General features: G+C 37.5%; 1 non-coding gene across 1 annotated transcript; it reads right to left on the minus strand.

Annotated features, from left to right (window-relative positions):
- Nucleotides 1-24,011: 24,011 nt before the first annotated feature.
- Nucleotides 24,012-24,122, minus strand: LOC128641468 (U5 spliceosomal RNA). The gene has a single exon (XR_008399500.1). It is a non-coding gene; the product is annotated as a U5 spliceosomal RNA (small nuclear RNA).
- Nucleotides 24,123-24,515: the final 393 nt, after the last annotated feature.

Raw genomic sequence — 24,515 nt, forward strand, 5'->3', positions numbered from 1 at the left:
CCATTTCACCGCCAAATGCGATCAAATAAAAATAATGTTCACTTTTTGACAAACTTTAGGTTTCACACTGAAATTATTTACAAACAGCTTGTGCAATTATGGCACAAATGGTTGTAAATGCTTCTCTGGGATCCCCTTTGTTCAGAAACAGCAGACATTTATGGCTTTGGCATTTTATTTGGTAATTAGAAGGCTGCTAAATGCCGCTGCGCACCAAACTTTTATTATACCCAGCAGTGAAGGGGTTAATTAGGTAGTTTGACGGGAGCTTGTAGGGTTAATTTTAGCTTTAGTGTAGAGATCAGCCTCCCACCTGACACACCCCACCCACTGATCCCTCCCAAACAGCTCTCTTCCCTCCCCCACCCAACAATTGTCCCCGCCATCTTAAGTACTGCAGAACTTCTGCCAGTACCAAAATAAAAGCCTTTTTAAAAAAAAAAAAAAAAAAAAATATTTATTCAGCTGTGATGGCCCCCCCTTAGCTCCCAACCTCCCTGATCCCCCCAAACAGCTCTCTAACCCTCCCCCCCCCCCCGCTACCTATTTGCCGCCATCTTGGGTACTGACAGCTGTCTGCCAGTACCCAGTTTGCCCCCCAAAAAAGTTTTTTTATTTTTTTTATAAAATATACATTTTCCTGTAGTGTAGCTGCCCCCGCTCAATACCCCCTCCCAGATCCTTTGAACATTATTTTTTTCTTCCCTCCCTGTCCCTCCATCCAATTCAGGTAACATTGGTGTTAGTAGTTGTGCGCGCGCCCCTGCACACTCCTGGCACCTGGCGTGCACATTGCACATACAGGAACCGGATGCCGGATAGCAATGGGCGGCCCACCCGCCTCCCTGCTAAGGCTCCCACCCACCAACGATCGGCACCATTGCTACCAGTGCAGAGAGGGCCACAGAGTGGCTCTCTGCATTGTATGCTTGAAAAAGGGTATTGCAGGATGCCTCAATATTGAGGCATCACTGCAATACCCTGAGAGCTGTTGGAAGCGATCGCAATCACTTCCAGCGCTCAATTAGACCAAGGACGTACCAGGCACGTCCATTGTCACTAACTGACAGTTTTTGCAGGACGTACCTGGTACGTCCTTGGTCATTAAGGGATTAAATAAGCAACATGCCCAATTTATGAGACCACAAATCTGATGCATTTCTATGCAACTTTTTATGCATCAGTTTGTCCAGAACATTATTCCAATGCACTGATGCAGATTCTAAGCAACCCCTAAAGCAAGGCAACAAAATAATACAAATCCAGAGCATCAGATTAATCACAACAATCTTGTATTATGTCAGCTATGTTCCTAAAACCACCAGAAACAAATCGTATTTTTTCTTTAAAAAATGTGGATGAGAAATAATTTCCCTATTATTCAAAAATGTGTCTTTAAGAGGACAAGTTTGACTGTAAATTTCTCTTCTCTGTTCCCATTCTCCTTAAAGGGACAGTCTACACTAAAATTGTTATTGTTTAAAAAGATAGATAACACCTTTACTACCCATTCCCCAGCTTTGCTCAACCAACATTGTTATATTAATATACTTTATAACCTTTAACAGCCTTTTTTTTTTTTTGAAGCGCTGCAGACTTTGTAGCCCTCTCTGCATCGATCATTGGTGCGTGAGAGCAGCAGCAGGAAGGTGGGTGGGCAGCCCATTGGCGTTTTATTTCCTATTTATGCGCGCGGGGGGGGGGGCGTGCATGCATGCGCGCACCACATTTCCATTAGATGCAATTAAATGCATGAGAAGGAGGGAGTGGGAGAAGGAATCCAATGTTGGGCAAGGTATCTGGGAGGGGAGGTAGGGTATTGGGGGGCAGCTACACTACAGAATATTGGGGATTTATGTATTTATTTAAAAAAGGCATATTTTTTTAGGGTTAGAGAGCTGTTGGGGGGGTCATGGAGGTTGGGGGCTAGGGGGGATCCAACACTACAGAAAAACTGTATATATATATATATATATATATATATAGCCTTTTATTTGCAGACTTTTTGCCAGTACTTAAAGGGACACTGAACCCAAATTTTTCTTTTGTGATTCAGATAGAGCATGCAATTTTAAGCAACTTTCTAATTTACTCCTTTTATCAATTTGTCTTCGTTCTCTTGCTTTTTTATTTGAAAAATAATGCATCTAAGCTTTTTTTTGGTTCAGAACTCCGGACAGCACTTTTTATTGGTGGATTAATTTATCCACCAATCAGCAAGAACAACCCAGACCGGCATCTAAACTCACATTCTTGCATTTCAAATAAAGATACCAAGAGAATGAAGAAAATTTGATAATAGGAGTAAATTAGAAAGTTGCTTAAAATGTCATGCTCTATCTGAATCACAAAAGAATAATTTTGGGTTCAGTGTCCCTTTAATTACTCGCAGAAAGTCTGCAAATAAAAGGATATATATATATATATATATATATATATATATAGTTATTCTGTAGTGTTGGATCCCCCTAGCCCCCAAACTCCCTGACCCCCCCAACAGCTCTCTAACCCTAAAAAAATATGCCCTTTTTAAATAAATACATAAAATCCCCAATTTGATCACTTATTAGGGTGATCATATTGCCGCTTGAAAAATACATGAAAAATACATTTGTCAGGGTTCTTATACAAAGCATATCTTTAAACAGCCCTGACATATATATATTTCATATGTGTCTCTTTTTAAAGTGACAATATGATCACCCTATCCCTAATTAACCCTTTCACTGCTGGGCACAATACACATTTGATGCACAGCGGCATTTAGCGGCCTTCTAATTACTAAAAAGCAATGCAAAAGCCATATAAGTCTGCTATTTCTGAGCAAAGGGGGTCCCAGAGAAACATTCACAACCATTTGTGCCATAATTGCACAACCTGTTTGTTAATAATTTCAGTGAGAAACCTAAAATTGCAAAAAAGTGAGCGTTTTTTTTTTTATTTGATTGTATTTGGCGGTGAAATGGTTGCATGAAATATACCAAAATGGGCCTAGATCAATACTTTGGGTTGTCTACCAAAAAAAATGGTTTGGAAATAGCAAAGTGCTACTTGTCAAAATTAAACTTTCATGATTCAGATAGAGCATGCAATTTTAAAAAAACTTTCCAATTTACTTTCATTAACAAAATGTGCACAGTCTTTTTATAGTTAAATGTTTTGAGTCACCAGCTCCTACTGAGCATGTGCAAGAATTCACAGAATAAACGTGTATGCATTTGTTTGGCTGTCACATGGTACATGTATGCATTTGTGATTGGCTGATGGCTGTCACATGGTACAGGGGGAAGTGGAAATAGACATAACTAAAAACTGTAAGAAAAAAAAGTTCAGACTAAGTGCTATTGCATTGTCTTGTTATCTTGCATTTGTTGATTATGCAAATCTACTGTGTTGACTGGTCCATTAAGCCTCTTCTACAAAGAATATTAAGAAAACAAAGCAAAGTAAATAATACTAATATCGGAAATTAGTTTGCATAATATTTTATTGACATATTTCACTGTATATTAACCTTTTAACGCCGTTATGCCGTTCTATTCCGTCATAATTACACTGGGCTTTAAAGCCGTTATGACGGAATAGAACGTCATAACAAACGGCTGTCCTGAAGCCTTCTGTGCTTCTAGGACTTGATCGCTGTCTGGAGGGCGTTCCTAGGGTTGTAGGGACGCCCCCCAGATGCGATCCAATAATTGAAATCTCGCGATCGTATGCACGATCGCGTAGTTTCAATTTGTCTACATCGGAACAGGTGTTCCAATGTAGGCACTTTCACCCTGTCACTAAAGGGTTAAAGCCTATATAGCAATCCAGAAGACATAACAAGCAACAAAAGTCTTCTTAACCTTTTAATGCCGTTCTATTCCGTCATTAGAGCCGTTATGACAGAATAGAACGTCATAACAAATGGCTGTCCTGAAGCTTTCTGTGCTTCCTGGATTTGAACGCAGTCTGGAAGGCATTCCTAAGGACACCCCCTAATCCTGATCCAATGATAGAAACCTCACAATAGTGTTATTTCAATTTATCTATAACAGAAAAACAGTTGTTCTGATGTAGATACATTAAACCTGACAGGAGATAATTAACTCTAATCTATATTAGGTTTTTACCATTTTTTTTTCAACAACATTATTAGCCAAACTAGCATGAGTAGCAGGCCTTCAAAAATTGTTTTAACTCATAATGAGTCCACGTATTCATCAATTACTTGTTAAGGTTTATAATTCAGGATCTATCCTTGGTGTGAGCAAGGGCTTTTCTATTGAGAGTGAGGAGTGAGAAACTTCATATTGAGTAGTTGTGTAAATAAAATGGGAAAATAATATCATGTACAAAATGTAAATATGTATAACTGTAAAAACAATTAGTGTATAATTTTTTTATTTTTTTTTAAGTAAACATTATAATGCATTATGGTTATGCAAATTAATCTTATATGACAACTGTCCAAATAGTCCCAATTCCTCCTCTTTCTTTTTGCTGCTTGTGCAGATAAGTACATTCTATATTTCTTTTGTTAACAATATTTGTATTTCACTAAGTATTGTTTTTTTCTTACCGGTTGGATAATATATTTCACTTACATACGTTTCCTTTCCTTTCTTCCCTTCATTTTTATCATCGTTTAATAAAATGTTTTTAATTTTCTTCATACTTTAGTTTTTATTTATGTATTGATGTTGCAGTCCTGTTACCGCTTGTGTTGCTTCCTAATTTGGGGTTTTACAGGTCCCTTTGTTTCCTAGGCTGCTTTCGGGGTCAGCTGTTTTTCTCCTGGTATTCACTCGACACGCCCCCTTTTCCTTCTCGCCCATATTTCCCGCCCTCAAACTTACCTCAGAGCTAACGCACAGTCCTTTCAGTTATCTCTGCCTCCTGAGCTGTTTGTTTGTAGACAATGTTGTGTTGAAATCTGCGACCCGACAGAATGTGCGACCGTGACGTCACCACATTTCTGAACATACACGCGACTGGTTGACCGCCAATCACCTGCTAGAGACACTTCCTCTCCAGGCTATGCCCCGCCCCTCCTCCCCGGGACCATACCAAGAACGCTGAATGCTCAGAGGGAGAGACTTGATACCCATTAGAATATGGTGTACAAACTACTATTGTCACTACAGACTTACGTGCTGTCTGACTAGTGTTACTGTGGTCTCAAACTGTGGTTTATAAATGTCACTAATACTAAACACATTGACTAACACTAACAGTATGTAGCATGCAGATATGACACGAGTCATGGGGTAATGCCATGTTCAAATTTAAAATTATTTCAGTTTCAATAACTTCCAAACTATTTTCTATTGCTCTCTACAGTCATTTCAACTTTACTTTTATTATGATAAATTCCACAGGTAACTGTCTGACGTGGCTCTGACTTTGATGCTTCGGGTCTGTTTGATAATTACACTGTGCGCAAAACGCAAGTTAGTAATGTTGCACCTCATGCATCCTAGTTGATGAGATATTAGTCCAATTTTTAATGTTATTAGGAACAGTGGTGTACAGATTCTGCGACCCGTCTGTCGCATGCACACTTTCTGGTTTCAAAATCCAAAGACAGACAGCTGTTCCGTCTGATTTTGCAACCAGTCAGGTGTGCGCTCAGGAATGTGGTGATGTCACGGTCGCACATTCCATCAGGTCGCACATTTCAACATGACACTGGTTACATCTGCTACATTGTAAGGAAATTACCTTTTGTTTTTGCGCATTTATTATTACCCTGTAATTTTTTTGTTCTCCACTAAGTGTCCCCATTTGTTCATTTCTTTTGCAGGTTGGATATTATATTTCCCATACATCATTTTATCCCTAACAAATTTCAAGTTATTCAGATTGTTAATTTACCTCAATTATTTTAATGTATCCTTATTATTCAATTGTGTCCCTGTTATTATTATATTTGTTATTAATTCATTATGTCTCAATCAGACAATATGGAAATTTCTGTTAATACCTTGAATGATAAATTGTCTAATTTTATATCCCAAGTGGATAATAAAATTAACTCCCTTATGGCAGTCATTAACCCTAACCCTTCTGCCCCTACAAAGTGCAAAACGAAATCTAAACATTTAACCCCTGTTTCTCCAAAACAATTACATTTAAGAGCGTCTAGTCTGTCTCATCCAGACTTTCCTCCTCACTTTCTGTAAATTGCAGATAATCCTTCTGCTGGCCTGCAGATTACCCTAGGCATCAGAACTACGTGAGGTCTGAATCTAAAAAAATATTCTCTTACATACGGCTCTTATGATCAGGGGTAAGAGAATATTTTTTCAGATTCTGACCTCACGCAATCTCTTTTAACCCTTTGAGTGCTAAGCACTTTCCCACCTGGGTGCTAAGCACATTTGAGGGTTTGTTAATTTTACATTAGGTGATTACTTTTCCAATGGTGGGTCTTGAGGGTCTATAGCTGCTTAGATGCCTGAGATACAGGCTTCTAAGCAGCATGCCCCCTTTCCCTATATTGTCCATTGTCTTTTTTAAATAAATTTGCGCGGTGACGTCATCACATCATTGCGCGTGACGTCACCATGCAAAGCGTAAAGCCCCAGCGATGCCTGTCACTCTACAGGCACGATCGCCGAGGTAGGGGCGGGTGGGAGCCCCCAGATCTCTCTCAAGGTGGGAGAGTGCTAGCGACGGCTCTGAGCCGTCGCTAGCACCTGAGTGAGAAACTCTGTGACGGCTCAGATCCGTCATTAGCACTCAAGGGGTTAAAGAGAGCAGTCGTCTCTGACCTTAATGCTCTTAAAGGGCCTTTTAATGACATTTCCTCCTCTGAGGAAGAATATTTTTCTGATAACGACCATTCCAACTACTCTGATGCTTTCTCCTCCGATTCTGACTTTGACGAATTTAGTCAAAATAAACGACGCAAAAATGCACATCTTAATATGCTTAAAAAAGAAAAGATTTTTCTAGATTCAATTAATCCCCTCACCAAACCTGATGAACTTCAGCATCCGCATTCTACTGAATGGTTTCCTTCTAAGGAAATTGCAGATCATATGGACCATTATTCGTGATTCCCTTAAAAAATCATCTAGGTCCAAACTTAAAGCCGAAATGCCCCAGACCATCCCTACCCAATAATTCAACCATTACGCCAGAAATTGACTCTGATATTTTAAAATTCCTTGGCACCCAGGGTTCCAACCTTAAAAAAAGGTTCTGACCGCCTCCTTAGTGCCTGTCATGATAAGCTTTTGGATACCAATGGTCCCATTGCAAAAATGTTTGATCTTACTTAAGAAGCTATTGCCTCTAATTCTTCCCTTGATCCTTTTGTGATGAGGGAATTTGTTTTAAGATCTGTTGCTTTTCTTGGCAACGCAAACAAGGCTATACTCGCGGAAAGGAGGAGAAACATCATTTGCAGATTAGAACCAAAATTATCTGATTTTGCCACCACCCAACACTCTACCGATTCTAACGGTTTATTATTTGGGGACATATACTTATTCAAAATGAATAATTATGCAAAAACTTCCAATACCTTATCCAAAACCAAATCTACTATAAAAAAGACGCTTTATACACAGTCAAGTGTTTTTGAGAAGGCCGGGAGAAGAAGGGGCTGTTTTCCCGGCCGGTCCAGCTATAATGCATACAACTCTAGGTCCCAATATTATTATTCTAACCAATAGCAAACCCAAGCACAAAATCCCACTTTCTTCCAATCAAGAGATCGATCTTGGCCATCAAGGTCCATCAGGGACAGAGGCCACTTCAGATTTAACCCAGGTAATTCCTCTTCTTCCCCCTTCTTTTCCCTTTTTTGCCCAACAAAATAGGTGGAAGATTTGATGTGTTTCTCCCAAATTGGTTATGATTACGGCTCACTAAGCCGAAACGCGTAAACCAAATGCTTTGCCTGCTACCACTTGCAGTTTGCTATGGTGCTTCCCCTTCGTTTTTAACCTATGTTTTCAATAAAGTTGGATTATCTTTTATAAAACCTGGAATCGGATCGTCTTTTTCTACTTGTATCTCCCAAATTGGCACCTTATTACCTCCAATTCCAACTCAAATTTCCCTTCCAACCCCTATTATATTTTCAAAACAAGGCAGATCCGCAATAGATTCAGAAATTTCATCTCTGCCTTTAAAACAAGCCATAGAATTGGTCCTCAGGGACGAGAACAGTTATATAAGCAATCTGTTCTTTGTCAAAAAGAAGAACGGTCTCTTCCGTCAGGTGATAATTCTCAGGACTTTGAATGCCTCAGTTTGTTACCAACACTTAAAAATGGAGGGTATCCATCTTCTGCGAGATTGTCTCCAGAATCGAGGTTGGTTCGCTTGGACCTAACTGCAGCTTACTTGACTGTTCCCATCCATCAGGATTTCATGAGATTTCTCAGTTTTTCCTGGAACAACATCCTTTGGCAATTCACCTGCCTTCCATTCGGCCTTTCCTCTGCCCCTTGGATATTTACCAAAATTCTGAAACCTGTCACAGCATGGCTCACATTCAGGCGGGTTTGTCTAATCATTTATCTAGACAATATCCTTTTAATGAATCAAGATCACTCTACCCTCCTAGCTCACCTCCACCTTACCACCTCTCTCCTAGAAAACTTAGGTTTCCTCATAAACAAAGAGAAGTAACTTCTCATTCCCTCTCAGAATCTTACTTTTCTGGGATTTCTAATAGACACCTTATCCTCTACCCTCAGTCTCAAACATAAAGAAAGAAATATCACTTGTTCTCAAGAAATCTTCTTTTTCCCCTGAGACTTTTAGCTCGTATTATTGGTCTCCTTTCTTCCTCCGTTCAGGAAATCTTTCCTGCCCCTGTCCCTTATCGGGCCCTTCAACGTTTAAAGATTAAGTATCTTCAAAAAGGATTCGCCTGTTCTCACCTGATTTCTCTCTTATTAAAAGCTCACCAGGAACTCAATTGGTGGCTTTGCAATATGGACGTCTGGAATAGCAGAGCTATTTTTGGAAATTCTCCGGATTTAGTTATAGAGGCAGATGCCAGCAACTTGGGTTAGGGTGCTCCTTGGGGTCTTCTTATTACCGGCGGCAAATGGACAAATGCGGAGAGAAGCCTTCATATCAAATTGCAAGAAACTTCTTGCTGGCTCTTTTGCAATAAGGAGTTTTGTTCGCAACTCTTCTCCTTTATCAGTTATTCTCTGCATGGACAACATTTCTGCCGTCATATATCTGAACTGCTTGGGCGGGAGCAATTCAAAATCCCTTTCAGACATCCCAAAATACTTTGTACATCACTGTCTGAGGAACAAGATCTCTATCCAGGCCGAACACATCCCTATCAAACTTTGCCGCAGATTGGGTATCTCTGCATCTTCAAGATTCCAGCAATTGGAAACTACTTCCAAAAGTTTTCCTTGCCCTTTGAGGGGTCCTTTTGTAATAGATCTTTTCTTTACCAGATTCAATTTCCAAATTAAACCATATTTCAGTTGGCCTCCAGATCCAGATGTCTCGTCAATAGATGCCTTTCTCCAATCCTGGCCGATTCAGAGAGAATATGCATTCCCTCCCTTTTCCATGATTCTGAGAACCCTGGCTCATGTTCGCAGGTGCAGGTCCCATATCTCCCTTCTCCTGATAACTCCCCTCTGGCCAACCCAATCTTGGTATCCCTCCCTCCCTCCCTCTTGGAACTTTCCTTTCTTTCCCCTCTCCTCACCAATTTTCTTTTGGACCCATCAGATCATCCTCATCCCCTCATTCAAGATGGATCCCTCAACCTTGTAGCTTGGGCAATTTCAGGGGCCCCTGGACCCTCGAAGGACTTTCAGAAAGATCTCAATCACTTCTCCAATAATCTTGGGCTCCAGGCACCAAAAAAGCATACTTTTCAGCCTGGTTTAGATGGTGTTCTCGAAGGAACTTGGATCCAGTTTGTGCCCCCTCTTCATGAAATAATTAATTATTTGTCTTCTCTTTTCGATAATGGATTTGCTTATCGTTCCATTAATCTTGCCCGTTCTGCTATCTCTACTAGCCATGATTTAATTAATGAATCTCCTATTGGTAAACACCCCCACTTTTGTTAATTATTTAAAGCCGTTAGGATTAAAAATCCTCCTTCTTCAAAATCAGAGCCCTGATGAAGCCCAGTACTTTCACGCTAAGGATTATGGATGAAACACATGTTGGAAACTAATGGATCACTCACAGAACCCAGTCTAAGAAGAATCAGCAATTTGTATATGCAGTGTGTGCGAATCAGCAAACCAATCATCCAGCAGCTTAGCAGCAAAGTTTGAGTGCAGCTAAGGCTGCATCATTTGTGCTGTTATGAGAAAAATACTGTGAACTTAATACAGCGCTTCACGGACAGCAGACACTCTGCACAGATATTCGAGTAAGAGATGCGGCGGTCTACCATTCTGTTGCCTTGAATTGTTGATAATTTCCCCTGAAGGATAAAAGGAAAGAAGAATTGGGCCACAATCCATATACAGACCAGAAGGGAAGTCAAGGTAATAGTATTGCATTTTGGAAACTATGTATTGATCTCTGCTGAAATACAAAAGAGTGTAACCATATAAACCCTCACCTCTTAATGGGGGAAGGCACACACGTAAGTCTCTCACAGCTGCATAATAATATTGTGGGACTGTTTGTTCTTTTTTCAACTGAAGTGTGCTTTAAAGTTGTTTTGCTTTGGGGGCGGAGCCTACAGCTGTTGTGGCAGGACGTGTTTGGAAGGAGCTCCTGGATTTTATTAACATTTCAAGGTTTATTATTCATGTTTGACCCACTATTTGGCTGGTTTAAGCATATACACCTAATACAACTTGAAGGGACTCCAGGACTATCTTACTTACAACGGCCCTACCTATGTTCCTCAGCTAATCACACAGTGTCTAGACACGAGGTCGTGAGGCCTCCTCTACAAGTCAGGTAGTGTGTGTGGTAAAAGCCACCGCGTTTATACCCCCCCCCCAGGTCACTGGGTTAACAAACCAGAGAGATTTACTCTGGATACAACTAAGAACCTCTTTTACCCGCCTAGTAATTCCTACAGGAGCTTAAACATGTGTGCTTCTTATATCATAGAGGAGCTACGTTATCTGCTGGATGGGGATCTTAGGGCTATCAATGAGACATTGAGCAAGCAACGCACACATGTAAGTTGCAGTACGTCAGAAAATGCCAACACATCCAAGCCTAGTTCTAACCAGCAGGGGGGAGGTGAAGTATTGGAGCCCGGTGCTTACCACTTACCCACATCAGAAGCGCCAACGACCCAGAGTCTGGCCTAGTATATCCTGCCATGGAGAGTGAGAGCGCTGAAGCCGGGAGATCGGAGTTAGTCGCAGGCCCCTTTACCCCCTCAGCCATGAATATCGGGGCTACGGAGACCCCAGACAGAGACACGGAACTAGGCTCACCCGTGGAGGACCCCCAGGAAGCGGCTGCACTGATGCAGACTCACATTGTTGAGTCGGGAGCTTCTCTCCAATTCCGGGCAGAAGTTTATCATCCAGCAGGATTTGATCACGAAAGTGCTGTTTGGCGTCTTCAAATAAGGTTTACTTGCCTCCCCCTTCAAACGCAGCTTATGGACACCAGGATATTGTTTGCTACGGGCATGCAGTTGATCGCCTCTGATGGGAGTGGGTTTACCTCTCTCCAACAACCTCCTACCTCTCTTACTTACCCACTGCTACATCGGAGCCCCATCAGACTGCCCAGATCGCACACAGTGGGAGACAATCAGCTGAAGAGCAGTAGCACCTGTGTTGGTCCTCCATTGTTAGAGACTCTGGGCGCTAGTCCTGTGGTGTTCTATGATTTGCCCTCTTTGCCGTCCAACAGGGTCGCCCTCGTAGAGTCCCTTAATCAGGTTGGGGTCTTTCTTGCTCACCTTGACCCTGTCTTCTCTGGAAGAACGGGTGTCGGCTAGACTGGCCCCTAAGGTAATACATCCGTGGAGCACCAGAGCCTGCCTGGTCAGTCTGGCTTATAGGCATTCAGTGAAGCTGCTGATGCTCCTCTCTTGTCTGAATGTTACTTATTTAAGCTCAACCAATTCGGTCATAAAAGGGTAAAATTGCTCAAGCTGCCTTGTTTTCCCTTTCTTAAAAAAAAAAAAAAAAAACATAAAATAAACCAATATTAACGGTTTCTTGTTAAAATGTTAGAGTTCATATTTATTATTACGGTAAACATGTTATAAAAATAGGACTTATCTACTCTCCCACATCCAAGATGTCCATTAATGAGCAGGATTGTCAATATCAACATTAAGACATTTAAACTGACTGCTTGTTGCATTCCCAATAGGGAAAATATTAACAAATAATCTATATAGTATTGTGTAGGCTCATGAGACATTGTATCTGCTTGTAGTGCTATGCATGTTACTATTATTACTGTATATATGCTATAAATATTGGACCTATCTACTTTTCCGTATTTAAGATGTCCACCAATGAGCAGGATTGTCAATACCTACATTAGGACAGTTAAAATGACTGCTTACTGCATTCCCAATATGGGAAAATATTAACAAATAATTTGTATAACATTGTGGATTTTTATGAGACCTCTTGTTCTCTGCTTGTACTACTAGGCATGTTACTATAATTATTGTATATATGTTATAAATTTTGGACTTATCTCCTTTTCCACATTTAAGATGTCCACCAACGAGCACGATTGTCAATATCAACATTGGGACATTTAAACTGACTGCTTGCTGCATACCCAATATGGAAAATCCTAACAAATAATTTGTGTAACATTGTGCATTATCATGAGACCTTTTGTTATCTGCTTTTGATGCTATGCATGTTACTATTATTGTCCAGAATAAAAAAAGTTTAAAAAAAAATATATATATATTAGCTTTTTATGCTGATCAGCTTATTCATTCTTGCATGCATGCTCAGAAGTTCTATGTTCAAATTACAAACGTTCCACTTATATAATTTACATTTTAATTGGATACATCCAACAGTTCATTTGACTGGACATTTTGTGTGTGCTTCATATTGAATTTTATTTAAAAAAAAATGATTGTATGATATATGAATCTAGACTAGTTGTGTTTGTGTACGCTGATGAGCTAATTCATTTAACCAGGTTTTGGTTATAAGAAAAAAAAAAATTCAAGTGTGCTGAATTCCCTGTCTATCAGTGAGTTACACCCTAGAGGATGATTTTCACTCTCTCTCTTTTTTACATTTTTTCATTATATCTAAAGGGTCTGCACCTCCTCCGTACGAGGATTTCTTATTATATTAAAATATAAAAACAGCCTTAAGCACTAGTAACTTCTGTATTAGACAACTAAAAATGATGATATTGCGCTTAACTATCTGTGCCTGTATTAATTTATGTTATATATATTCCTAATAATGCTGTCACCTTCTAATTTAATAAAGCAATATACACTATTAATGCTTATAGCTAATAAAGAAAAAGCAAATCAATGAATATTTCAAAATATGGCAATTATTCAAAACTAACTGATTTTGTAACTAATATTAATACACTGCTGCACATCTAAAACAGAGGTCTGCTAGTATGCTGATACATCCTGATACTAACGCCCCTGAAAAAAATATCTGCACTTGAATCGTGCCCTGGTGCGCTTCTGTTTCTTTTTCTTTAACTTCTGTATTAAGTTAATATCTTTAGAAAGTCCATTTAATGGCGAGAAAAACGGTTACGGCTAAACACAAACACCGCAGAAATTTAAAAATAGCCCTGGTCCCAAACCGTCAACAAATGGAAAAGTGCTCTGGTCACTAAGGGGTTAAACTTCTAAATGTCTGCCTGTTTATAACACAAAAGAAAACCTCTCATAATCTCTTTTATTTGCTTTTCACAACAGGAGACTGCTAGTTCGTGTGGGCCATATAGATGACTTTGTGCTCAAACCCGTGGAGTTGTGCAGGACACAGCACTAATGCAAGTCAATAGGTAACACATTTTAAAAACTAATGTGATCAGTGGTGCAGTCTGCAGAGGCTTAGATACAAGGTAATCACAGAGGTAAAAAGTGTATTAATCTAACCATGTTGGCTGCACAAAACTGAGGAATGGGTAATAAAGGGATTATCTATCTTTTTAAACAATAACATTTTTGAGTTGACTGCCCCTCTAACAAGCATTAACTCCTCAAGAACCGAGAATTGCAGAGAAAAAAACATTTAGATACAGCTTGCAATTTTAATTTGCTTCTCTTGTTATCCTTTGTTGAAGGAGCTGTAATACACTATTTGGAGCTAGCTGAACATATCAAGTGAGCCAATCACAAACAACATGGGTGCAGTCACACCTAAGCAGCTAGGCTTCAGTAGTCCACTGCTGCACTTAAGCCTTTTCTACAAAGAATACTACAAGAACAAAGATAATTAAATACAAATATCGGAAATTAGTTTACAACATTATGCTTGTTTTGAAGTGCATAACACTACATAGAAATATTTTGCTGTATATTATATTCTGCTTGGCATTGAAGAAAACAATACAAGGACCTGCAAAAGTCTTCACTCTTTTTGTATCTTTTAAACACATTTATTAGCCAAACTACATGAGTAGCAGGCAGTCAAAAATAGCTCTTATAGAGTCCACAGTTCATTCATTACTTGTACATGCTTAACCCCTTTAAGACCCTGTACGACATCAGGGTTTAAATCGTCTGGAAGCGATCCTGATCGCTTCCAGACGCTTTCAAGGTATTGCTTTGATGCCTCGACATTGAGGCATCACTGCAATACCTTTTTTCCAAAACCGATGCAGAGAGAGCCACTCTGTGGCCCTCTCTGCACCGGTAGCGATGGGCCCGATCGTTGGTGGGTGGGAGCAGCTCAGGGAGGCGGGTGGGCGGCCCATCGCTACCCGGCATCCGGTTCCTGAATGTGCAATGTGCACGCCGGGTGCGGGGAGCGTGCAGGGGCCTGCAGGGAGCGTGCGTGCGCGCACATATGTGCGCGCAATCGCGTAACAGCCACTGCCACCAATGAATTCATGAATGGGAGAGAGGGAGGGGGGGAAATAATTTGCAAAAGGATCTGGGAGGGGGAGAGGGAGGAGGGTATTAGGGGCGGCAGCTACACTACAGAAAAAATTTAATTACATGCAAAAAAATAAAAAAAAACATTTTTTGGAGGCAAATTGGGTACTGGCAGACAGCTGTTTGGGAGGGATCAGGGGGTGGGATCTCTCAGGTGGGAGGCTGATCTCTACACTAAAGCTAAAATTAACCCTGCAAGCTCCCTACAAGCTACATAATTAACCCCTGCACTGCTGGGCATAATACACATGTGATGTGCAGCAGCATTTAGCAGCCTTCTAATTACCAAAAAGCAACACAAAAGCCATAAATGTCTGCTATTTCTGAACAAAGGGGATCCCAGAGAAGCATTTACAACCATTTATGCCATAATTGCACTAGCTGTTTGTAAATAATTTCAGTGAGAAACCTAAAATTATAAAAAAAATTACATTTTTTTTTTATTTGATTGCATTTGGCGGTGAAATGGTGGCATGAAATATTCCAAGATGGGCCTAGATCAATACTTGGGGTTGTCTACTACACTACACTAAAGCTAAAATTAACCCTAGAAGCTCCCTACATGCTCCCTAATTAACCCCTTCACTGCTGGGCATAATACATGTGTGGTGCGCAGTGGCATTTAGCGGCCTTCTAATTACCAAAAAGCAAAGCCAAAGCTATATATGTCTGCTATTTATGAACAAAGGGGATCCCAGAAAAGCGTTTACAACCATTTATGCCATAATTGCACAAGTTGTTTGCAAATAATTTCAGTGAGAAACCTAAAGTTTGTGAAAAAAATTATGAAAAAGTGAATTTTTTCTTTATTTGATCTCATTTGGCAGTGAAATGGTGGCATGAAATATACCAAAATGGGCCTAGATCATTACTTTGGGATGTCTTCTAAAAAATATATATATACATGTCAAGGGATATTCAGGGATTCCTGAAAGATATCAGTGTCCCAATGTAACTAGCACTAATTTTGAAAAAAAGTGGTTTGGAAATAGCAAAGTGCTACTTGTACTTATTGCCCTATAACTTGCGAATAACGCAAAGAACATGTAAACATTAGGTATTTCTAAACTCAGGACAAAATTTAGAAACTATTTAGCATGGATGTTTTTTTGGTGGTTGTAGATGTGTAACAGAGTTAGAAAAAGTGTGTTTTTTTTCAATTTTTTCCTCAAATTTTATAATTTTTTTTATAGTAAATTATAAGATATAATGAAAATAATATTATCTTTAGATATTTAAAGGCGAGAAAAAATGGTATATAATATGTGTGGGTACAGTAAAAGAGTAAGAGGAAAATTACAGCTACACACAAACACAGCAGAAATGTAGAAATAGCCCTGGTCCTTAAGAGAAAGAAATTGAAAAATGGCCGTGTCCTTAAAGGGTTAAACATCAGGATCTGTCCTTAGTGTGATCGGGGACTTTTAAAATGAGAGTGAGGAATGGAAAAACTTCATACTGAGTAACTTTTGTGTAAATAAAATATGAAAAGAATATCATTGTGTACAAAATTTAAATATGCATGACTGTTAAAATAATTAGTGTATAAAAAAAATAATTTCTCTTTCATTTTTTTTCTTTTTTTAACTAAACATCGCAATGCATTGTGGTTATGTAAATGAGCCTTACACGACCAGTCAGCTCTGTACGGAAGCTGAGAGTTTAATTGCAATTCAGCCTGTGAGATGCGCTTTTGTATTGTTACTTCCATGCGAGTCTGTGCTAGTTACAGGGATTAGGGGCATAGTGATATCGAATAAATACAGTAAATTCAGTTACCAATCACGATTTGGACAATCGCTAGGCTCCCAGTAGTGGGCTGGTGCACCAAACCTTTTTCTACAAAGAATATTACAAGATCAAATCAAATTAATTAATTAATAGAAATATTGGACACTTGTTTACAAATTTAACATTGTTATATTTTGCTGTATAATAACCTCTATAGCACTACCAGAAAACAAAACAATCTGCTGCGGTAGTCAACTTTTAACTACATTTAATTTTTTTTTAGTAGTGTTCTTAGTTTTTCAGTCAATTTATTTTCTGTTTTTTTATCACCATCACTAGCCTAACTAACATGAGTAGCTGGCCTTCAAAAATTGTTTAGATTCGAGTCCACGAATCATCCATTACTTGTAAAGATTTTTATACTTCAGGATCTACTGTAAGTGTGAGCAAGTGCTTTTCTACTAAGAGTGAGGGGTAGAAAACTTCATACTGAGTAGTTGTGTAAATAAAACAGGAAAATAATATTATTGTGTACAAAATGTAAATAAATATGTATGACTGTTAAAATAATCAGTTTATAAAAAAAGTACTTACTCTTTTTTAACTAAACATTGCAATGCATTGTGGTTATGTAAATGAGCCTTACACGACCAGTCAGCTCTGTACAGAAGCTGAGAGTTTAGTTGCAATTCAGCCCTGTGAGATGCGCTTTTGTACTGTTACTTCCATGCGAGTCTGTGCTAGTTACAGGGATTAGGGGCATAGTGATATCGAATAAATATAGTAAATTCAGTTACCAATCACGATTTGGACAATTGTAAAACTATTATTAGACAATTTTACTTCGATCAATTTTGGAGTTGACTGTCTCTTTAAGGGGTGAAAAATTAACAGTACACTGTGCCTTTAACAAGCTTTAACCCTTTAAGGACTGATACTTGCAGAGAAAAACTATTTAGATACAGATTGCAATTTTACATGTTTTAATGTACTTGCATAATCTAATATGCTTCTCTTGGTATCCTTTGTTGAAGGAGCAGCAACACACTACTGGGAGCTAGCTGAACATATCAAGTGAGCCAATCACAAGCAATATGGGTGCATTAGCAGCTAGGCTCCCAGTAGTGGGCTGGTGCACCAAACCTTGTCTACAAAGAATATTACAAGATCAAATCAAATTAATTAATAGAAATATTTGACACTTGTTTACAAATTTATGCTCTAATTGTATCATAAAATGCATGCGTTAACATTGTTATATTTTGCTGTATAATAACCTCTCTGGCACTCTCAGAAAACAAAACAATCTGCGTAGTCAACTTTTTACTACATTTACTTTTATTGTAGTGTTCTTAGTTTTTCAGTCAATTTATTTATTATCTGTTTTTTATCACCATCACTAGCCTAACTAACATGAGTAGCCGGCCTTCAAAAATTGTTTAAATTCGAGTCCACGACTCATCCATTACTTGTGAAGAATTTTATACATTAGGATCTACTATAAGTGTGAGCAAGGGCTTTTATTTTAAGAGTGAGGGGTAGAAAACTTCATACTGAGTAGTTGTGTAAATAAAATAGGAAAACAATATTGTGTACAAAATGTAAATAAATATGTATGACTGTTAAAATAATCAGTTTATAAAAAAAGTACTTACTCTTTTTTTTAACTAAACATCGCAATGCATTATGGTTATGTAAATTAACCTTACAAGACCAGTCAGCTCTGTACAGAAGCTGAGAGTTTAGTTGCAATTCAGCACTGTGAGATGCGCTTTTGTATTGTTACTTCCATGCGAGTCTGTGCTAGTTACAGGGATTAGGGGCATAGTGATATTAAATAAATACAGTAAATTTAGTTACCAATCACGATTTGGACAATTGTAAAACTATTATTAGACAATTTTACTTCGATCAATTTTGGAGTTGACTGTCTCTTTAAGGGGAGAAAAATTAACAGTACACTGTGCCTTTAACAAGCTTTAACCCTTTAAGGACTGATACTTGCAGAGAAAAACTATTTAGATACAGATTGCAATTTTACATGTTTTAATGTACTTGCATAATCTAATATGCTTCTCTTGGTATCCTTTGTTGAAGGAGCAGCAATACACTACTGGGAGCTAGCTGAACATATCAAGTGAGCCAATCACAAGCAATATGGGTGCATTAGCAGCTAGGCTCCCAGTAGTGGGCTGGTGCACCAAACCTTTTCTACAAAGAATATTACAAGATCAAATCAAATTAATTAATAGAAATATTGGACACTTGTTTACAAATTTATGCTCTAATTGTATCATAAAATGCATGCGTTAACATTGTTATATTTTGCTGTATAATAACCTCTATAGCACTCCCAGAAAACAAAACAATCTGCTGCGGCAGTCAACTTTTTACTACATTTACTTTTTTTGTAGTGTTCATAATTTTTCAGACAATTTATTTTCTGTTTTTTATCACCATTACTAGCCTAACTAACATGAGTAGCTGGCCTTCAAAAATTGTTTAAATTTGAATCCACGACTCATCCATTACTTGTAAAGTTTTTTATACTTCAGGATCTACTGTAAGTGTGAGCAAGGTCTTTTCCACTAAGAGTGAGGGGTAGAAAACTTCATACTGAGTAGTTGTGTAAATAAAATAGGAAAATAATATTATTGTGTACAAAATGTAAATAAATATGTATGACTGTTAAAATAATCAGTTTATAAAAAAAGTACTTACTCTTTTTTAACTAAACATCGCAATGCATTGTGGTTATGTAAATTAACCTTACAAGACCAGTCAGCTCTGTACAGAAGCTGAGAGTTTAGTTGCAATTCAGCACTGTGAGATGCGCTTTTGTACTGTTACTTCCATGCGAGTCTGTGCTAGTTACAGGGATTAGGGGCATAGTGATATCGAATAATTACAGTAAATTCAGTTACCAATCACGATTTGGACAATTGTAAAACTATTATTAGACAATTTTACTTTGATCAATTTTGGAGTTGACTGTCTCTTTAAGGGGAGAAAAATTAACAGTACACTGTGCCTTTAATAAGTTTTAACCCTTTAAGGACTGATACTTGCAGAGAAAAACTATTTAGATACAGCTTGCAATTTTACACGTTTTAATGTACTTGCGTAATCTAATCTGCTTCTCTTGGTATCCTTTGTTGTAGGAGCAGCAATACACTACTGGGAGCTAGCGGAACATATCAAGTGAGCCAATCACAAGCAATATGGGTGCATTAGCAGCTAGGCTCCCAGTAGTGGGCTGGTGCACCAAACCTTTTCTACAAAGAATATTACAAGATCAAATCAAATTAATTAATAGAAATATTGGACACTTGTTTACAAATTTATGCTCTAATTGTATCATAAAATGCATGCGTTAACATTGTTATATTTTGCTGTATAATAACCTCTATAGCACTCCCAGAAAACAAAACAATCTGCTGCGGCAGTCAACTTTTTACTACATTTACTTTTTTTGTAGTGTTCATAGTTTTTCAGTCAATTTATTTTCTGTTTTTTATCACCATCACTAGCCTAACTAACATGAGTAGCTGGCCTTCAAAAATTGTTTAAATTTGAGTCCACGACTCATCCATTACTTGTAAAGATTTTTATATTTCAGGATCTACTGTAAGTGTGAGCAAGGTCTTTTACACTAAGAGTGAGGGGTAGAAAACTTCATACTGAGTAGTTGTGTAAATAAAATAGGAAAATAATATTATTGTGTACAAAATGTAAATAAATATGTATGACTGTTAAAATAATCAGTTTATAAAAAAAGTACTTACTCTTTTTTAACTAAACATCGCAATGCATTATGGTTATGTAAATGAGCCTTACACGACCAGTCAGCTCTGTACGGAAGCTGAGAGTTTAGTTGCAATTCAGCCTGTGAGATGCGCTTTTGTACTGTTACTTCCATGCGAGTCTGTGCTAGTTACAGGGATTAGGGGCATAGTGATATTAAATAAATACAGTAAATTCAGTTACCAATCACGATTTGGACAATTGTAAAACTATTATTAGACAATTTTACTTTGATCAATTTTGGAGTTGACTGTCTCTTTAAGGGGAGAAAAATTAACAGTACACTGTGCCTTTAATAAGTTTTAACCCTTTAAGGACTGATACTTGCAGAGAAAAACTATTTAGATACAGCTTGCAATTTTACACGTTTTAATGTACTTGCGTAATCTAATCTGCTTCTCTTGGTATCCTTTGTTGTAGGAGCAGCAATACACTACTGGGAGCTAGCGGAACATATCAAGTGAGCCAATCACAAGCAACATGGGTGCATTAGCAGCTAGGCTCCCAGTAGTGAGCTGGTGCACCAAACCTCTTCTACAAAGAATATTACAAGATCAAATCAAATTAATTAATAGAAATATTGGACACTTGTTTACAAATTTATGCTCTAATTGTATCATGAAATGCATGAGTTAACATTGTAATATTTTGCTGTATAATAAGCTCTCTATAGCACTCTCAGAAAACAAAACAATCTGCCGCAGTAGCAAACTTTTTATTACATTTATTATTTTTGTAGTGTGCTTAGTTTTTCAGTCCATTTATTTATTTTCTGTTTTTTATCACCATCACTAGCCTAACTAACATGAGTAGCTGGCCTTCAAAAATTGTTTAGATTCGAGTCCACGAATCATCCATTACTTGTGAAGATGTGTATAAATCAGGATCTGCTGTAAGTGTGGGCAAGGACTTTTCAACAAAGAGTGAGATGTAGAAAACTTCATACTGAGTATTTATTGTTTAAATAAAATAGGAAAATAGTATTATTGTGTACAAAATGTAAATAAATATGTATGACTGTTAAAATAATCAGTTTATAAAAAAAGTACTTACTCTTTTTTAACTAAACATCGCAATGCATTATGGTTATGTAAATGAGCCTTACATGACCAGTCAGCTCTGTACGGAAGTTGAGAGTTTAGTTGCAATTCAGCGCTGTGAGATGCACTTTTGTATTGTTACTTCCATGCGAGTCTGTGCTAGTTACAGGGATTAGGGGCATAGTGATATCGAATAAATACAGTAAATTCAGTTACCAATCACGATTTGGACAATTGTAAAACTATTATTAGACAATTTTACTTCGATCAATTTTGGAGTTGACTGTCTCTTTAAGGGGAGAAAAATTAACAGTACACTGTGCCTTTAACAAGCTTTAACCATTTAAGGACTGATACTTGCAGAGAAAAACTAGCTACAGCTTGCAATTTTACGTTTTAATGTACTTGCGTAATCTAATATGCTTCTCTTGGTATCCCTTGTTGTAGGAGCAGCAATACACTACTGGGAGCTAGCTGAACATATCAAGTGAGCCAATCACAAGCAACATGGGTGCATTAGCAGCTAGGCTCCCAGTAGTGAGCTGATGCACCAAACCTTTTCTACAAAGAATATTACAAGATCAAATCAAATTAATTAATAGAAATATTGGACACTTGTTTACAAATTTATGCTCTAATTGTATCATGAAATGCATGAGTTAACATTGTTATATTTTGCTGTATAGCAAAACCTCTATAGCACTCCCAGAAAACCAAACAATCTGCTGCGGTAGTCATCTTAACTTTTAACTAGATTTTTTTTTTTTTAGTGTTCTTAATCTTTCAGTAAATGTATTTATGTTCTGTTTTTTTATCACCATTACTAGCCTAACTAACATGAGTAGCTGGCCTTCAAAAATTGTTTAGATTCGAGTCCACGAATCATCCATTACTTGTATGGTTTTTTTATATCTGAGGATCTGTCCTAAGTGTGAGCAAGGGCTTTTCTACTAAGAGTGAGGGGTAGAAAACTTCATACTTGTAGTTGTTGTGTAAATAAAATAAGAAAATAATATTATTGTGTACAAAATGTAAATAAATATGTATGACTGTTAAAATAATCAGTGTTTTAAAAAAGTACTTACCATTTTTTAACTAAACATCGCAATGCATTATGGTTATGTAAATGAGCCTTACATGACCAGTCAGCTCTGTACGGAAGCTGAGAGTTTAGTTGCAATTCAGCTACTTCCATACGAGTCTGTACTAGTTACAGGGATTAGGGGCATAATGATATCGAATATATACAGTAAATTCAGTTCCCAATCACAATTTAGACAAATGTAAAAATATTATTAGACAAATTTACTTCAATCAATTTTGGAGTTGACTGTCTCTTTAAGGGGAGAAAAATGTACAGTACACTGAGCCTTTAACCCGTTAAGGACCGATAATGACAGAGAAAAACTAGGTACAGCTTGTAATTTTACACGTTTTAATGTTCTTTCATAATCTAATATGCTTCTATTGGTATCCTGTGTTGAAGAAATAGCAATACACTACTGGGAGCTAGCTGAACATATGAAGTGAGCCAATCACATTCACAAATTAGCAGCTAGCTCCCAGTAGAGATCTTCTGCACCAAGCCTTTTCTACACAGAATATTAGAAGACCAAATCAAATAATAGAAATTTTGGATACTTGTCTACAACATCTCTGCTCTAATTGATTCATGTAACACATAAACAAGCATTTTTAAGCTCTGTGAAATTTATGTCACACTCCGGAAAACTAACAAAATGCAAACTATTGCTAACTTTCAATGGGTTAATATAATACCTGTTTTTCACAGCTTTATAGCCTTACTAACATTAGTAGCAGGCTTTCAAAAATTGTTATAACTCATAGAGAGTCCACGAATCATTCAATTACTGTTATAGTTTTACCATATAGGATCTGTCCTAAGTGTGAGCAGGGCCGTTATCAATGAGAGTGACGAGTAGAAAATTTCATATTAAGTAGTTTTTGTGTAAATAAAACAGGACAATAATATAGTGTGCAAATTGTATATAAGTATAACTGTTAAAACAAATTGTATATAAATAATTATTTTCCGTTTTTAATTAAAGATCGCAATGCATTGTGGTTATGTAAATGAGCATTACACGACCGGACCGGTCAGATCTGTACGGAAGGAGAGAGTTTAGTTGCAAATCAGAGCTGTGAGATGCGCTTTTGTATTGTTTGTACTGGTTACAGGGATTTAGGGCATAGTGCTATCGAAAATATATAAAGTAAATTCAGTTACCAATCACTATTTGGACAAATTTACTTCAATCAATTTTGGAGTTCACTTTATTTTCAAGGAGAGAAAAATTAATAGTATACTGTGCCTTTAACAAGCTTTAACCCTTTTCTTTAATGATATTTATAAAAATAAGTTTTCTATCAATTTGTGCTAGAAGCTCTGAATGTAGAACCTCAAAAAGAATTGTTTACTCAAGCTAGATCTTTCTATGGAAATATTTAGTAAAATGCAAAAGATTTATTAGGTTTGAAGAGAAACTGTAGTATGCTTATCTAACATCTAAATATAAATGGAGTTTACTGTAACTTCTCTAAAGCCTAAAGTACATTTATTAGTATGAAATATGTACAATTATGTTAAATTGACAAATAATCAAGTTGGTTCATTTATTTAAGTTGAAAAGAGCATAAATAAAACAGAAACACGTTATAAAACTATTTTGCAATGCACCATGGGTATGCAAATGAGAACATTGTCAGCTTATTCCTGCGCTCACATAGAAGTTAGTTCATTTTATTGGGAGGGGGAGGGAGTATTTTCGTTGTGCACTTCAACAAAACTCAACTTGTGTTGGTATTTTCATGGGCTTTTAATGCTGCCAGTTATTCTTAAACTAGAAAGAACAAAAATGATTAGGATAAATAAGGTATTAATATTA

Source organism: Bombina bombina, chromosome 10, assembly GCF_027579735.1.
Source record: "Bombina bombina isolate aBomBom1 chromosome 10, aBomBom1.pri, whole genome shotgun sequence".
Taxonomy (NCBI): Eukaryota; Metazoa; Chordata; class Amphibia; order Anura; family Bombinatoridae; genus Bombina; species Bombina bombina.